This window comes from Lagopus muta, chromosome 2 (genome assembly GCF_023343835.1).
Source record: "Lagopus muta isolate bLagMut1 chromosome 2, bLagMut1 primary, whole genome shotgun sequence".
In the NCBI taxonomy this organism is placed as follows: Eukaryota; Metazoa; Chordata; class Aves; order Galliformes; family Phasianidae; genus Lagopus; species Lagopus muta.
Window position 1 is genome coordinate 99,676,694 of NC_064434.1, and position 14,354 is coordinate 99,691,047.

The window sequence follows — 14,354 nt, forward strand, 5'->3', positions numbered from 1 at the left end:
ACCAAAATGTCTTTTTATTACTGAACTCAAGGCTTGCCTGGAGGATTCACACAAAGCAGAACAAGCACTGTGTATTTCAGAGTGCTGTAGATCCTAATACTGGACTGATAAGCAGCCCATGTGAATGCAGACTTGGCTGGCAGCACCTCTTCTTGGAGAGAGGCAGCAAGCAACTTCCAACATTTCTACTCTGGCTGTAGTCTGTGGAGTTAGTTAGTATGCTGCAGCTGTGCAGATTTTCATTTCTGATAGAACTTAGCCTGAGAGGTATTTGCTGATGATTGTCAACAATCAAATGAATTATAGATGATGTTGGTAAACAAAATGCTGCCTTGATGAATGATGAGTTGGTTATACTATGACAAGACTGCTAAGTCATTCAAAGTACTGATTAAACCCATTACAGTAAAATAATCACCATCCATTACCTTTAATGTCGTGAACTGACAACCTAGTTAAGGCAGCTGATGGTGTCAGCAAAATGATTTGTTGGTCTTCTTGTCCAACAACAATAAATCACTTCGATAAATCAATGAACAGTAGCAATAAAACAATATATTTTCATTTTTCTTGACATTCAATTACAGAGTGTGTATATGGACTTATTCTTAAACACTCAGTGATATGGCAGGATTCAGCATCCACCAGTAACTAATACATACAGTTGTTGAAATCTAGTTTTGTCCAATCATCTTTTTCCCTTTCTGTTTTTTTTTTCTGCTGTGTCTCCTGTTGTGATACACCACTTGTTTTACTCAGCTAGATTTCCTCAGGTCTAAATGGCAGAACTTATGCAGTACTTTTCACTGCATCCAAACAAGTTTCATCTTCTAAAGATTTCAGAGATACAGCACTTTTTTCAAAACCTGGAGGATAATAGTAATGTTCTTCATTTTTCTTCTTGCTAGTAATGCCTCCAGGCAACTAAAGTCCATAATTTGGCTTATAGATTAGGTGAAAATTGAACTTGAAATGCATTTGGTCAGCCAGAACAGAATCCAGACTTCTGTGTTGCTTGTTGATGAAACTATAAAACTTAACTTAAATGGCAGCCAGTCTTCTCACTGTTCTGCCATCATCAGGGCAATGCCAATCTGTCCTTGCAAGTAGGCGAAGAGTATTGGGAGTGTTGGATTTTATTTTAGAAGAGCACATCGGTATTTGCCTATTTCTCTGTCTCTTCAGAAATATGTTTGTGTGTGTGTGATATTAAAGTTTTGGTTATGCACTGAATTTCAACCAGAGTAGCAGTTTCCCTGGAAATCAGTCATATGCTCCTTGGCAATTATGAAGGGCAAGGCATCTCCTGAAGACTGAACTTATCAAGTACTTTTGTTAGAAAGCATTGTGCATTTTAACTGAGTGTGTAGAAAGCTAAAATCCTTCTTTATTTATTTCAGATTAAGAAAAGATTTGGAGTACTTTAACAATTTTTTTCTGAATTCCTTCCTCTTTCCCACCCATGCGCACACACACACAAACACGCACTGAGCCAGACCTTAAGGAATTCAGAGGATATAGATGTTTTGTGTAATTCAAAGCAATACTGGGAGGGTAATAATAAGACATAGAATAAGAAGATACAAAACGAAGTGGCTATTGATCTTCTATCCTGAGTTTTCTTGTCATTTATGTGTTCCTGCTTGGTCAGATTTGACTTTTTTGCATCACACTTGCATTGTACCAGAAAAAACAGGTCCCTTTCACAGATGTGTAAAAGATAAGGAGGAAGAGTTCTATCTTTTCCTTATACAGTAGCAGAGCTTGAAAAGAATAGCACAAACTGAGGAAGTAGGAGCCATTTACTAATGGTTAGAAGTATGCCAAAAATTCCTTAGCACACTGGACCTTTTCCTTAGTGGTTATATGAAGTGAAATAAGAAGATCTCAAAATCTGCATCAACTCTTAGATTGTTAACCTCCTTTTTAATGAAGAAAATATGAAAACTATGGCTGATAAGCCTTTCTGTGCTGCTAACCTGGAGACTTCACCCAGATGGGCATTTGGGACGGTATGTGTTCCCACTGTCAGATCCTGTGCAGCCCATCAGATAGCTGAAAATAAGATTCAGTTTTCATTTGCTTCTGGTTCTGACTCAGTTCAAGATAATGATTTTATGTGGGATCCATTTCTTTTAGCACTTGCCTGCAGAAAACAGAAGGATCATGATGGAGATTAAACTTTTTCAATGTGGCGATATAGCATATGAAAGATTTTCTCATTTCTTTCTAAAAATGGATCTGTCTGTAGAGAATGATTGGTCTCACTGGACATATGGGCAGTTAGAACAAAAGAAGCTGAATGTCACTAAGGGATAGTAAAAATGAACTGTTTGACTATGAATTATTTTTGTCATATTTAGATTTGAGTATAGAAAATGCAAGTACTTGATATGAGTTATGTAGCAGATGCCAGAATGTGTCATGAAGTGTTCCATTTTTTGATGAAAATGAACACAGTGGAGACCCTGCATTGACTTTGGAGAAGAAATAAGTTGTTGGTACTTATTCCAGAAGTATTATCTGCAGCAAACTGTTCTGAAATTACAACTTTCAGAACACCATAGGATATTTTCTGTGTAAGTTTTATTAAAAGATCATTTGAGATAACCATCTTCAATTTGGTTCTGGAAAATCTCAGCAATTGCTCAGAAAACAGGCAGCAAAGCAGACTGTTGTCCTATAGTGAACCGCCTGTCTGTGATTTCTGAGAGAAATAAAGGTAGAAATAGGGATTTTTGTTGAGGAAAATAAAAGCTTTTTTTTTTTTCCCTGAAGATTTCCTGGCCTCCCAGCTCAACATCATACCTATATCTTTTCTGACAAAGCAGGGTGTTTAGATGTGGGCTGGTTTTTTTTTTTTTTTCCTTTTTTTTTTTTTCTTCTCCTCTCTAAGCCATGGATGCTCTCACCTAGAAACTGACTTCTTTGGGCCCTACTGGAGCTGGTTTGTACTTTGTAATACTTCCTCAACTGAGCTTCAAAACTGCCAGGACAGTGCACAGAGCATAGCCCTGACACTTTGCTACCTTCCTTGCTAATGCTGCAGTACTCGAATGCCTAGCAGGCTTTGATTTGCCTCATGCCACAAGGAGTTACCATCTCCAATGGGAGGAACTTATACACCAGCTAGGGCAGAAGATAAGGAAGATATTTTATATTGCAATTTTCTGGCTTATAGCATGTGCTCTTTAGGCTTCTCTGACTTTAGCCTGGTTTGGTGTGCCCTGTGAAGTTCATATTATGAACCAGTCAGTGCCCACTCGTGTTGCACAGCTGTCACTCCTGATCCTAAAACAAGACAAGGGGAACGGGTTCCCCACTAACCCTCTCTACTGCTGATGAAAACTTGGACAAAAAGCTGTGGGGGAGGAGGCTCGGGTGTTCTTTTATAACAGCTGCACCTGATATGCAAGGCCATTGGCCTCCAGCGAGGTAATGTGGCTTTGAGTCAAGGAAATGCATAGAGGTGAGCACAGTGCCTTAGAGTCACACCAGAGAAATTTCATACTGTCAAAAGCAATTTGATTTCCTCAGCTCCAGAGCAAAGATGTGATAGAATTGCTTTTTAATCTGAATCAGTGTGGCCGTCTGTATGAGAAGCAGTAGGTCACAGCCTGAAACAGTGATTGAGCACCTGGTGAAAGGGCGTAGCAAGCCCTAGGAACACAGGTGCAAGCAATTCCCAACAGATGCATAAAAAACCCTGAGTCCACCCCTCTCTAACCTCATTTAAGGGCTGGCAGCTGCAGGGGAAAGTTCTCTACTTGGAGGTTCTCTCTTTTGGAGTGTTTGGTGAGCCCTGATCCTTGGATAGGGGTAAGCAAGTTTTTTGGTTTTTTTTTAACAGATTATGATTGTTAACTTTCTTGGATGATCCAGAGCTGCTGTAGGGAACCTGCTTTGGCAGGGGGGTTGGACTCGATGATCTCTGGAGGTCCCTTCCAACCCTTACAATTCTGTGATTCTGTAATGCAACTATGTCTGCTGCCTCCTGTCCGTGTGCCATCTCAGAGTTTTACTAGGCTATGCAGTATTTCAGGTGGCATAGATACAGGCTGTTTAATAGGCAGTTTTTCCATAGAGAGCAAGAATATATCTGTGGAGCGTTTTTCAAGCAAATGCTTTTTCCATGCCTTGCTAAAACTGCAAAATAATAAGAAAATTGGTGATGTGCGGTGGATAAACTCAAGCATTGAGCTGATCATTCTGAAGAGTTAAATTGTGTTGTGGTTTTTTTTTTAAGTGAAGCAATAACTTTTTGTATTTTTGATTGCTATATTCTGAGGTAGGTGTGCTATAATTGTACAATCAGTGAAAGATAGATGATGTAGTATATCCAGGAGTTTGGCTGATGTAATTATTATACTAGAGTAGGAAAGAAGGATACTCGCCCTATCCTGGGCTTGCATGGTAAACTCTGGTGGAGTAGATCTCCAGCAGAGATCCTTCCCCACTGGCAGTCAGCTCTTACATGGTACTAGGAGAGGTGCAGCCAGGCTCCACCCCTTCGAACAGCACAGCTGAATTGCCTTCACCTGTGCTCCCATGGCTGACTCATTGCTCGCCTCGGGTGATTATCAGAGGTTCAGGCCGTGATTTAGCAGCCCCGTACACATAATGGTACTTATACAGCATATCTTTGAAGAGCATTTATCACTGAGTATTGCAGGTGTCAGAGAAAACCAGCTTGAAAGAATTGCTTGAATGAGGCAGAGGGGCAAGTTACTATTGTGTTTCCTTCAATGTTTCTAGAGATTGCATTTTGACATTTCTGTTGCTGTCCTAGTGTTAAGAATATGACATGTATCTGTTTAAATGTGTACTTTTATATAGATATTAGCATTTTAAATAGCTTTTAAGTTGCCAGACTGAATAACTTTCGTTCTCTGTATGTGAGGAAACCCTGTTATGTGATACTCTTTTCTTGGGAAAAGATGACTTTATTAACCTTTTTAAACCATCATCTATGAGGTCCTTGCCGTTAAGTAGGTATGCTCTATCTCAGTCAGTGGTGATTTATTTGTAAAGCTGGCTTTGCAGTGTCTCACTGCTGTATCTATAAACATTTTTATAAATACCTTAAGTTGTTAAGGTATTTAACGATGTTGGCTTTCTTCCAAAGCTGCTGTAGAACTTTAAAAAAAGCCCTAATTTACTAAGAGAACAAATATTGAAAGTTCTCCCTGAATACATTCCTTTTGTATGTTGGCTGAGTTTGATTGAATTAGGATCCCTAATGTAGCTTCCTAAAGTACATCTGGTCCTTCTTGTGGCTGTGAGAAATGAAAAATGAAATATTTAGACTACGCAGTTCCTGTCATCCAGCTCAAAAGATGTAACAAACCCTAGGTGATCCCTCCAATGCTTGACAGTGATCCAGCATGTGGCTCAGAGAAAACTGGACAATTTTGCCTTGCTGTCATGTACAGTTTGAAGGCATGCTTCTATACTGAGACTATTGCACGGAAAGGGGAGAGGAAAGTGAGAGAGAAGAACATGCGCATCTAATTTTAATAGCTCTCAGAAGTGCTTTCTTTGTCTTTGACACCTGCCCTAGAATAAATGCAGTGTACAGCAAAATAACATCTTGTCACAAAGACCAAAGCAATGATTACGCTATGATGAGGTTCATAAGGCAATTTTATTTCACGCTTGTCTATTACAGGCAAGAATGATCTTTCAGGAGGAGAATGAGAGGTTTTTTAAGCTGCGTAGTTTTTGTTTTTTTAGTATCTTGCTACTGAAACCCCCTGAGTGTTCTACTGCAGTCATATAGTAATAATATTATTATTTTAAACAAATAAAAAGCTGCTTCTTTGCTGGGAATGCATTCTATGTCCCAGCTCACAGCAGTTTATCACAAATTTTCCATTTTTTGTCAGCTCTGCATATGGTGTTTGAAAACTGGTATTTATTTATTTATATTTGTAGAGACTGGGGTTGTTGATATTAAGAGCATTCTTCCCATGATTTGATGGGGGGGAAAAAAAGGTAAATTTTACACTTCATCAGTTCAATATTATTAAAATTTAAAAGTCTTTCACTTTATTTCCTTGTGAGGCTCCCTCACTTGGCAGTAATCTGAATTCATGCCTTCATTTCTCCTATAAGAATGTATTCAAGACTGGGAATTTGGTGTATATTGAGAATCCCATCATAAAATTCATATTCAAATCAAAAATTTACCAAAATGTTATTAAGATTCAGAACAAATTCACGACCAAGGAAAAACAACTGGGATAACCAAAGTAATATATATGCATGCATGTATGTAGATACAACATTTCTGGATGTTCTCCAGAACAGCTTGTCTATTAGATCAATGTTAGAGTAACTCTCTTAATGTACTTTAGGACCACATTTACCTTTCCCATGGAAACATCCAGTTGATTACCCATACTCTGGGAAGCACATCACATTCATGTTCCCTGTAATAGTGCTGGGAGCCAGACACTATTTACTCTAAGTGGAGAGCAAGGAAAGAGAAGAGTCATTTCAGAATACAGAGTGAGCTCTGAAAAACAACTTCCAGCAAATCTGGCTGTGTCTGTGTCAGATGATCCTGACATCACTTGTTGTCTGCAGCTGTACTGCTGGAGCACTGTGACCTGAACACCCCAGACCAGCACTTTTTGCATCAGTGGAGAGCTTATAGTGGGTGGGACTTTGACATCGAAGTCTGCAAACCAGAGCAGCTGAGGCACAATTTCCTGCTGAGCCAGCTCGGTGACTTTTAGTAGGAGGGCACTCATGTGACATCTTTGACTGCTGGTATTCATTTATCAGAGTCCAAAACCCATCTTCCCTCTGTTGGATCAATGATATCTGTGACAGAGCCCAATGAACAGCTGGTACCAGAGTGGGCACACCACAAGGCTCTGCTTACAACAAGAAAGCATTTCACTGAAAATGAATTGCCAAAAGAAAGAGACTGAAAAATAGCCCCATCTTTTTATTCTACCTGGGGGAAGAATTTCATACAGCAAGTCACTCAATCGGTGGGATAGATAACAGTCCTGTGGCTCTGTGTTGCCTTGTTATGTAGCTCCATGGGAGACAGTGCCCCCTCAGTTGAAGAAACACCTCTTTCTGCAACCTAATGAATAAACTCCTTCACAACATGTTCCCCCAGCACTTGGGGGGAGGAAAAAGTCTCAAATCGAATATATTGTTAGTGTTCCTAAAGTGAAAGGGAATAAAATATTTTGTTCCTGAGATGTAAGACTTTAATTTTTATCTCCTATTTTGTTGTCCCCAGGAAAGGATCTGATTTCTTTTGTAGGAAAACAGGTTGTGATTGGTAGAACATTATCTCCATTTAAAGAAATGCATCAGTACGTTTCCTATCCTCACGTTAACCAGAAAACAAAAAGATTTGTTTTCTTTTTCTTGACATCTCATTCCTCTTTTTTTTCTAACAGTCAGCTTGTGAGTTATAGTATTTGTGTTATGATGTTGTTTCTTTCCCATCACTTCTTGCATAGTCTCAATTCATTTCAAACATTTTATGAAACACTGGGAATTTTGCTCCAAATGTCAATTTATTCTGGGAGCCATGTGATCTAACTCAGTTCACCCAGGTTATGTTTTCTTTTTCTTGGTGGTCATTCTCTCATACCACACCAGTGGCAACAAGTATCAAACGATCAAAGCAAAAAGCTTCCTGAACATTCAGAGTGATCACAAACCCTCTTTCGATTTAATTAATTAGGAAGACCTTCTCTGAAAGGGTGGTAATACATTGGAACAGGCTGCCCAGGGAGGTGGTGGAGTCACTGTCCCTGAAGGTGTTCAAGAGCTGTGGAGATGTGGCACTGAGGGATGTGGTCGGTGGGCATGAAGGAGATGGGTTGGGGTTGGACATGGTGATCTTAGAGATCCCTACCACCCTTCATGATTCTATGACTCTATGATTCTAATGTATTTTCTTCAAGGTATTTGTCAAATATTTGCAAGCACTAAAGAAAAATCAGGCTTGGTTAGGAAAACCTCTCATGTCCAGATTGATACACAGTGGGTGTGGAAAATGGAATATGGATGGGAGTGAGATATCCAGTGGGATTCTGTGGTGACCCAAATGTCTTGCACTTTTTTCTGATCATGAGTTGCATCAGCACAATGGAGTGCTAATTGTATCTCATTCTCACTCTATAGGATCATAGAATGGCTTGGGTTAGAAGGGACCCCAAGGATCATCAAGATCTAACCCCCTGTCACCAGGGCCACCAACCTCCAGATCTGGTGCTAGACCAGGTTGCCCAGGGCCCCACCCAACCTGGTCTTGAACACCTCCAGGAATGGAGCATCCACAACCCTTCTGGGCAAATATCCCACTGTTACTACTAGCATATAAAAATAAAATTCAAATAACCAATTTAACGTACTCATGGCAGAAAAGAAACACAACAGTTGATGATAGGGTGAGTGTTTGATTTTTCTTATTTTTTTTTTTTAAACTAGATAACATGGATTATCTTTCACCTGCTTTGCTCTGGTGGTTAAACAAGATGTACGGAGCCCTAAGTAACAGTACAAGAGTAAAGGAGACTCCATCCCTCCAGCTTTCCATACAGAACATCTCAACAGGTAACAGAACATCATTGTTTTGTATATAGTGTTTCAGGTGTATTTGAACTCTGCGTTCTCAGAGTTCTCAATGCATTCATGCATTCTGCATGCTCAGTTATTTGGGTTACTACATTCAACTAGAAAGCATAGCTCTTGGGAACTGTATTTAAGAGATGCTTCTGTAGTAACTACTGAGAACAAGTTACTGTGTGATAATGAGAATTGTGTGTTCCAAGAGGAGGAGTTCAAAGTCAGTGCAGAGTGAAGATGTCTGTGACACCCAGCTCTACATGTTCTCTGATACCTCTCCTGTCATACTGAAGAGCTGGTGTGTTGCCCATCCAGCAGTGATTTGTTGTGATGCTGTACTGATGAAGTAATGGAGGATGCAATTTGGTAAACTTGTTAAAAGTAAACTTGCAGTGTGCAAACGTAAAATGAGATGTGAAACCAAAGTTCGTAGCATTTTAATTCAAACGTTCGCAAAGAAATACTGAGTATTTTGATTTAAAGTGTTTATCTGGTTAACTTGAAGGATAATTGCAAGTTTATGATCTATCCCAACAATGAGACCAGAACAAGCTTAATTCTGCTTCAGAAATTGCAAGAATGCTGTAGTAAATGGGTGTGGACATTTATGCTTGTACTTACTAGGTTATGGATACACATACTGCCTATATATGTAATATATTACGTAATATTTTAAAGTTTTGCAGCCTGTGTGCCCTAAGTAAATTGGTAAAATAATCTCATTGTCCTCCTATGACTCCAGACTAGATCTCACATTTATTTTTCATTTGTTTCCTTTAACCATTCTATGAAAGGCCTACAATTTTTTTTCTAGCATAGCGCCCCTGTAGTTATTAATTAAAAAATAAATTAAAAAAAAAAAAATGAAAGAGCTAAAATTTATCTGCATTTATAGTATAAAAGTGGCTCAGTCAAAAAGCCATTGAGTGCTATAAGACATTTTATTGTGTATTGTTACTAACTATAACAGTAACACTTCTAGATCTCTGAAATCCTACTAAGGCTATATCCTCTTCTGTTATAAAAGGAATTTAGTACCAGTGAAAGATGTACCACAAAACGATGCTGCCTTTATGTAAGATGGATGTGTGGTATCAGCAGTGAGTGTTCCCCCACTATTTAGGTGTCAAATGGTCTTGTAAAACTAAATCAGTTGTTTGGGAAGAAATCTGCAGAAGTGCTGTAACTGTAATACTTCAGCCTAGGAACTGCTGCCATGCCTTTGCTGATTCCTCAAGAAACTCCTCTGTAGTAAATGGTTGCAACTCCCTCTTTACTGTGCTACATCTTTGCTTATAAAAAACCTTAGAAATTTTGGGAGGTCCCATTCCTTTTCCCCAATTGCTGAGGTCAAGTTTTTGAGTTCCTAGGCCTCCTGTGGACGCAGACTTTCCCAGCGTACCACCACATCATAGTATTTCTTACACATGTGATGGCTGTAAGTAAATTACTTGCAAGTCCCTTGGCAATGTTCCAGTAAGTGGATTGTTCATGTCATTTTTAGTAAGCCCTGTGCCCAAGACAGTGCTTTTCCATGTTTTCTGCCACCGGTGATGTTGGCTTATATGTTTAGCTAACAGGGTCTTGAGTATTCAAGTTTCCACTGCTGCTCTGGGCCTGCAGCTGCCTGGTATATACTACTGCAGTTTACCTTTTGCCACTGCTGTTTGGACTAAGGGCTGATCCCTGTGTACAGTGTCTCCCAATCACTGACACCTCTGCAGCAAGCTTTTGGCTTTACAGCACGCTTCTATAAGCTAATCTAAACTCTAAACAAGACCATGTTTCATTTTGTGAGGTTTCTAGCAGCAGCCTGTTCTTGCCAGCTGGCCCCAGAAAACTTATTTTCCATCACCTGCAGTTGGTGACACTTGCCCAGCCGAAGATTGCTGCTTATCGTTGTTTTAATGATATTGCATCTGGCTCCACAAACCAGCTGGAATGAGAACAGTCATTCACTGAATTGTATAGCTGCAAATATGGCAGCTGGATGATAGGTGGCTGACTTCTGCTGTCCATACACTTCAGGAATCCTCGCTTTGACTGATATTGTATCACAGACATCTTCCTCAAAAACTGAAGCCCTCCATATTTTGGTGTGTGTTTGCACTACTCACTGCTTTCTTCCTGAAACAGCTGCAAAATGGGATTACATGTAGCTCTAATTCACATTTTCCTTGCGCTTCCTCGCTACTTCTTCATGGATATCTTTAGCTCAAGCCTCTTTCTTTGTGTTTTGTTTTGTTTTCCCAAACTGTGCTTTTGCTGTTTTCTCTAATCCCTTGGGTGGTTCCAGTGGGGTTGATGATATTTGGAGGTACCTCCCTGGAGAAAAAGCCTCTCTCCCCTCTGTCTCTGGAATCACAGATTGGTAGGGAGTCCTTAAGTCTCCAAAACCAGGCAGATAAGAAAGATTTCAGTCCTGAAGCTTAAACTTCCTGATACTTACTGTGGTTTAGTTGGCTTGGGATGGCGATAGTTACTCAGTGCTTCTCTTGGATGCCTGTTGTTTTAGATACTGTTCTTGGCAATTGTGTTTATCTCACTCTGCCTTTTTTTTCCTTCCCACTGAGTTAACTGACCTCCCACTACCCCCTTTACTGTTCTTTATCTTTCAGCAGCCATCTCTAGTTCTCTATACAGACTTTGTTCTCCCTGAATTCATGTTTGTACCAGATTCTTTGTTAGGAATCCAGTGTGGCCAATGGTCTGAGTCACTCTGTGCTAATCATATTCTCTTTCTTGATGTGTATCGCACTAGAAGGCCTCCGCTGCATTTCACATACCACATGTTGGCTCATAAAGAAAGAAGGTTTCATGCTGGTGAACATAAGTTCTTCTTTATTTAGAGGATTACTTTAGAAATGCTGCTAATGTACCATAGACTTCATCTATAATATGTAGACTGAAGTCATGGTTCTTTCTTCAAACTCTTCTTCCTTTTGTATTTTTTTGTGTTTCGGGTTTTAACAGGAACAGTGTCTCTGGGGCAGAAGCAGTGTTTTATCTCTTTAGTATTTAGTACTTCTGCAACCAGCATGCTTACTCTTTCTAAGTAAGGTCATTCACTATGTACATTAGCAACAGTTTCAGTCTATGCCAGAGAGACATCCTGCTGAATATGACATCAGTTCAAAAGTGCTCCAAGAGCTGTATGACTGTCATGTCTCACTTTCTGGTGTCTGTTTTTCAGTTCTGGGGAAATTTCCTCTCTCTTCTCCCATTCATCTGCTTCCTTGTAACACCAAGTGTTTTCGAGTGCTTCTCCCATTTTAGTGAAAGATCACATTTTAACAGGAATAGACTTTTAGAAAAATGTGTGTTGAGAGGGGATCTGTGATGCTTGAAATGCTGGTTGAGCTCTGCAGCATGGGAGCATTGCTTTGGGCAGGACTGAGCAGGGGCTTCTTAGGGGGCTGAGGGGAAAATGATAAATGGAATGAAAGGTGGTGGGTGTGTGGTTGGACTGGATGATCTTGGAAGTCTCTTTTAACCTTAATGATTCTATGACTCTGTGCTGGGCTGGATGTTGCAAGCCTAGGTTCAGTCCCTGGGTCTGATGCAGACCTTCAGCGTCCTGGCCAAAACGTTATGTACTCAGTGCAGATTACATCTTTAAGGTGACTCCTGGGCACCCTTGTCTGACCTAACCTATTGCATGTTGGTTGGAATAGGTGATGTTATTTTTTGACTGGCACCAAAAATAATACGGTTATCTTCTGGAGTAGGTAAATCTCAATATTGCCTGATCTGATTTTGTGTAAACTGTGCCCAGACTGGAAGTTTCCTGCCAGTTTGGAGAGGGGATACATTTTTCTGATGGAATTAGAGCTTGATAGAACTCTTGAGACTGAGCTCATCCCAAGGAGAGACTTTGCTGTGCAAAAAATGATGGCTGCTTGTTTGACCTTGCTTCTGTTATGCGCATCAATACGGTTGTCCTCGATTTCAAAGCTGAATGTTAAATGTCTAAAATAGTATTTTTAAAATGTAGTTGTGATATATCAGTGAATGCGACCAAGCTGCTGAGATTAGTAAGCCCATAATGTTTGAAGAACTTTAATGCAATGACCTTTTAAGTCACAAGTTTCAAGGAAGAAGCTAATACACCCAACTACAATATTTACATTAGCTATGCAATGCAGCATTTACTGATCTTGGAACCTCAGTAAATGAGCACCAGACAAACAGAAATGTTTTTTACGCTAATCCTGTAAATGAGAAATAGTTTTTGCCACATATTAAGGCCTCTTAATTTTTAGGCAGAAAGCCAACAAAAAGGGCAGAGTAGATTTGAACTTTTTGACTGTAGTTCTGTACATTTTGTGTGAAGTTGACAGCATTCAGTTACATGTACAAGTTTTCTTTGATTGCCTGGAAATTTCTTATGCTTTATTCAGTCTTTTGCTCGTTTGTTTTTGTTTTGGCTAGTAAAGGTAATTTGAGGGTGCTGCAATAGAAACAGATGTAATATAGCATTATATAAAAATATAAGTTGTGTCTAAGTAGCACAAACACTGGGACTTGTTTCCAGGTCTGACAAAGAACAAGAAGGTGACTGTAGTCATAGGTACAGAGCTGCTTGGGAACCATCATCCCTAACAATTCAAATCACTATTCCTAATTGCGGATAATCAGCAAAGAAAAGAATTAAGTATGCAGTTTTATTTAACAGAATGCTTTGAAGAGGTATGGAATTCTATGTGAATTATTCATGTTCTTTAAGCTCAGAAGTGCTGAAACAAAAAAAAACAAAAAAAAAAAAGGTGGAAGAATTCTGCTGGGAGGTGCCAGTTGAGAAACAAAGCAATACTGCTGCTACATGTAAATGCAGCTGAAGCAGGATAGCTGTAACATTAGGGGAAAAAAAGTCTTTGCTAAAATGTCTATAGCGATACAGTTGATCTCTTCTTCAGGAATTAAATGATTCATTTTGTCCTTGATCAATTCCAGTTAATGTGTATTTATGGCTCGCGACGATTTCTCTGAAACATAAAAGCAAGTCACAGGGGGAACAAAAAGAAGTCACACCTGGGGAAAAGGCATCAAGGAAACCCTGCCATGATGTCATCTTCTCCATCTTATTCCCCTACCAGGAATCTCTGAGATAACCCTTTCAACACCTTTGGCATTAACAAGTTATTTAAGTTATCACTGCCTATCTCAGTACTTTTCTGCTGTATTAGACACAATTTAAATGAAAAAAAGGAAAGAAATATTGCAAAGCGCTTTTGATTTGGGGTGATTAGTTGAGCAATAGTGGGCACAGCATGGACTGCCAAGTGAAGTCTTAAGCAGGAGGGATGGTAGCTCTGTCACCTTATTCTAACTTCCATATACTCCCTGATATACTCTCTGCTATGAGTATGCACCAAGAGGGTTAAGTTAGTAGTAAGAAAAAAAATTGCTGTATCTGTGAATAGAGTGATTAGTCTTGCAGTTCAAACTGAAGACACTTAGAATCCACTTGTGCTTAAAATTCTTCTTTTTTGAAGAACTGTGACTTTGTGGTGTGGGCAGATTGTCACCAGTGTACGTACTGTGGCAAATGCTGAGCAGCTTGTCATTACCAAAGAGAAGCCCAGTCAACAGGCAGCCTTCTATTTGTGATGTTCTAGTAACTTTTGTTTTTTTCCTCTTTGATGGAGAGCACATGAAGAGTTCTCCAGAATTTATTTTCCTGTTTTTCATGACACTTTGGTGACTTTTCAGTCATCTGCAGCAACCTTTCATCTGGTATTTTTGATTCCCCT

At 39.5% G+C, this 14,354-nt stretch overlaps 1 protein-coding gene across 2 annotated transcripts in view; it reads left to right on the top strand.

Annotated features, from left to right (window-relative positions):
* Positions 1-14,354, top strand: part of FSHR (follicle stimulating hormone receptor) — a 120,774-nt gene that overhangs the window by 16,063 nt on the left and 90,357 nt on the right. Inside the window, exons 1-2 of one of the 2 annotated variants that reach the window (XM_048936834.1) lie at positions 3,771-3,819; positions 8,464-8,589. The gene's annotated coding sequence lies outside the window, so the exon portion shown is untranslated. Of the gene's footprint in view, positions 1-3,770; positions 3,820-8,463; positions 8,590-14,354 lie in introns of those variants that run through there. The other variant, XM_048936832.1, reaches the window with a different exon arrangement.